Source organism: Tiliqua scincoides, chromosome 10, assembly GCF_035046505.1.
Source record: "Tiliqua scincoides isolate rTilSci1 chromosome 10, rTilSci1.hap2, whole genome shotgun sequence".
Taxonomy (NCBI): Eukaryota; Metazoa; Chordata; class Lepidosauria; order Squamata; family Scincidae; genus Tiliqua; species Tiliqua scincoides.
This window is the reverse complement of record NC_089830.1, coordinates 18298037-18301814: the sequence shown is the minus strand read 5'-3', so window position 1 is coordinate 18301814 and position 3778 is coordinate 18298037. Positions and strand designations below refer to the sequence as shown.

At 47.3% G+C, this 3778-nt stretch overlaps 1 pseudogene; it reads right to left on the bottom strand.

The window, feature by feature from the left end:
- Positions 1 to 1246: 1246 nt before the first annotated feature.
- Positions 1247 to 1360, bottom strand: LOC136661919 (5S ribosomal RNA; annotated as a pseudogene).
- Positions 1361 to 3778: the final 2418 nt, after the last annotated feature.

Here is a 3778-nt window from a genome sequence, read left to right as displayed (position 1 = left end):
GACACCGGTTTGCACTAAGAACATAACATAATAACAGCCCCACTGGATCAGGCCATAGGCCCATCTAGTCCAGCTTCCTGTATCTCACAGCGGCCCACCAAATGCCCCAGGGAGCACACCAGATAACAAGAGACCTGCAAGGCTTCCTGGGAATTGTAGCTAAGAACATAAGAACAGCCCCACTGGATCAGGCCATAGGCCCATCTAGTCCAGTTTCCTGTATCTCACAGCGGCCCACCAAATGCCCCAGGGAGCACACCAGATAACAAGAGACCTCATCCTGGTGCCCTCCCTTGCATCTGGCATTCTGACATAGCCCATTTCTAAAATCAGGAGGTTGCGCATACACATCATGGCTTGTACCCCGTAATGGATTTTTCCTCCAGAAACTTGTCCAATCCCCTTTTAAAGGTGTCCAGGCCAGATGCCATAACCACATCCTGTGGCAAGGAGTTCCACTGACCAACCACACACTGAGTAAAGAAATATTTTCTTTTGTCTGTCCTAACTCTCCCAACACTCAATTTTAGTGGATGTCCCCTGGCTCTGGTGTTATGTGAGAGTGTAAAGAGCATCTCCCACATAACACCAGAACCAGGGGACATCCACTGGACTGTAGAGCATGCAACCTGGGCAGCCCTTCTGTGTATGTGCTTACAAAGCCCCCCACATGCTCCCCCATCCCATTCCATTCTATCCCCAGTTCCCTTGGCTGGTTGGCTACTAACTGAGAAGCAAGTCAGGAGCAAGTTTCCAGAGACCTTCTTCATCCAGAGGTCCCTGGGACTAACCCGATTATCCAGAGGCTGCATGAAGAAGCAGGAACTTGCATGAGTCTTACAACGATTCCCCTCTCACTGCCAGTCAATCATGCTTGTTTAACTAACAAAGATTCCATTCATCATATCTGTTTTGGCCTTGACATGGTTCTGAGGTTAGTACAGCCTGATCTCTGGTAAGAGGGTTGGGTTGGGTAAAAAACAGATATATTGGCTAACTCCTTGGCCTTTGTTTGGAGAGGAGCGTCCCAAGATGTACCTTCCCTTGGTATTTGCTTGTTCTCTGTCCAGAATTACAGGCTGCAAATCATCTCAGGAGGGATGGCCCACCTCTCCTCTCTGTGTCGTGAGCCACAGAATGACAAGTTTTACCTCCATTGAAGGACAATGTAGTTTTAGCTCAAAGGAAGGACAAGGGCAATGCCATGTTCCTGGATGTCTCGAAAGTCTCGAAAGACTATGGTACAAGCCTACAGCACCCGGTATTCCCAGGCGGTCTCCCATCCAAGTACTAACCAGGCCTGACCCTGCTTAGCTTCCAAGTTCAAATGAGATCGGGCATCTACAGGGTAACAGTTAAATTTTTAAGTTCAAAATTTGTTTAGGAGAAATAAGAACTGTCCTAACTCTCCCAAGCAGTTGCTGATCTGTTTGAAAATGAATGGGGATCCACTGGAAATGGGCTTGTGACCCACCAAGTGGGTTTCCGACCCACAGTTTCAGAAATGCTGCCCTAGTACAATTGGGTTTGGGTAAGTGAAACAGTCTCATAGGCAGTTGCATATGGTTGGCTGGGAGGGGGCCACAAATTTATGGGCCTTAGGTGCCAAATGACCTTGGTACGTGCCTGGATGGTTGGCAACCTTCAGTCTCGAAAGACTATGGTATAAGCCTACAGCACCCGGTATTCCCAGGTGGTCTCCCATCCAAGTACTAACCAGGCCTTGACCCTGCTTAGCTTCCAAGATCAGACAAGATGAGGCATGTGCAGGGTAACAGTTACTGTCTGCTCATAGGCTTTCCCTTTTTATCCATGCCTCCATTTCTCTTCCCTTCTTATGTTGTTTTCATATATAGATTGTAAGCCCTTTGGGACAGGGACCTGTTTGTCACTCAGTGTACATGAACGGCACTATATAAACAAAATGCTTTTAGCAGCAACCAACCTGAGCCCCCTGGAGAAGGCACCAGACAGGTCATGAAGGCACATTTTTTTTGTCTTTGGGAAGGGGGATTTGAATCAGTGCAGGGAAAGGGTTCAACAACCCTCTCCCTGTGCCATGACTCAAATGAAAATCAGAGCACCCCCATAAGAACTTTTAATTAATTTGTGAATAAGAGTTTTTAAAGCTAGGTTAGTACAATAATGGGAAGACCTAATCATAGATTTCCCATCACATCTGTTTGCTTACTATATTTAGTAAGTGTCTTTCAGTCGCAATGGGTCCTCGAGCCACTGGCAATTAAAATAGGGATTGTTTAGTTGGTTTAAATGGAGATTTTAAACCATTCACAGCTCAAATAATAAAACAAATGAGTTTCCGTAGAGACAGCAATTAGTGTTTGCAAGTGAGATGGCACATCTTCTCCCACCTGCCCTCTAGCGCAGCGATTTTCAACCGGTGTGCCCCAGCACATTTGTGGACTGACCTTTCATAGGTCTGCAGGTGTGCCATAGGAGTTTGAAGCACACATTGGTTGAAAATCTGCACCCCTGTTTTTAGGGCAACTGTCTGTAGTAATAAATAGCCTGTTCCTCTGCCTCGATCTGGTCTAAGGACTACAATTCATTGCTACAGGCAGTTGCCCTGGAAGCAGAGCTGCAGGACCGGGAAGAGCCTCCTGGAAGCCAGAAGTGATATCACAAGAGGTAATGGTTAGCAACCTTCAGTCTTGAAAGACTATGGTATAAGCCTACAGCACCCAGTATTCCCAGGCGGTCTCCCATCCAAGTACTAACCAGGCCTGACTCTGCTTAGCTTCCAAGATTAGACAAGATTGGGCATGTGCAGGGTAAGACCGCAGAGAAGACCATAGAGGTCAGTGTGCCATGACAAGAAGAATGTTGAAAATTACTGCTCTAGATATCCCAGTTGCAACAGATGTTGCAACCCTACTCCCTTCTCACACACACACAACCCAAGTCCAGCGCTAAGATGTAGGGGAGTAGATCAACTGATAGACTGCACTATCATGAAAGGAGGAACATGTCCACATACGTGTCCCGCACCTCACTCACCAGCTCCCAGCATACCATTCCATCTTCACATGCTCATTTGGGGGAGCAGAATGTAAAAATGTCCCCTGAACATGACTATGAACTATACCTTTAACTCAATATTAACTCTTTGAGTAGCAGTACTCCAATGAGTGTTATAGAGAAGAAGGGGGATAATCAAGACCAGGGGTGCCCAAACCCCGGCCCGGGGGCCACATGCAGCCCTCGAGGCCTCTCAATGCAGCCCTCAGGGAGCCCCCAGTCTCCAATGAGCCTCTGGTCCTCCGAAGATTTGTTGGAGCCCACACTGGCCCGATGCAACCGCTCTGAGCATGAGGGCGACTGTTTGACCTCTCGCGTGAGCTGTGGGATGAGGGCTTGCTCCACTGCTTGCTGTTTCACGTCTGTGATGCAGCAGCAGCAGCAGCAAAGGAAAGGCCAGCCTTGCTTTGTGCAAGGCCTTTTATAGGCCTTGAGCTATTGCAAGACCTTCATTCATTCATATAAGTTCATCTTTAATATATTCATTTATGTAAACTTATGTAAATTTATTCAAATTTTAAATGTAAATTAATTCTTTTTTCCCCCGGCCCCCGACACATTGTCAGAGAGATGATGTGGCCCTCCTGCCAAAAACTTTGGACACCCCTGATCAAGACATACACACCGCACGCCTATGTGGTGTCGAACAAGGCCAGGTGGAGGGAGATGTGGGCATGTACATTTCCTGAAGCCGTCCTTAAACTCAATTAACTTGTTCCCCCAAAGAAGCCAAAGAAGC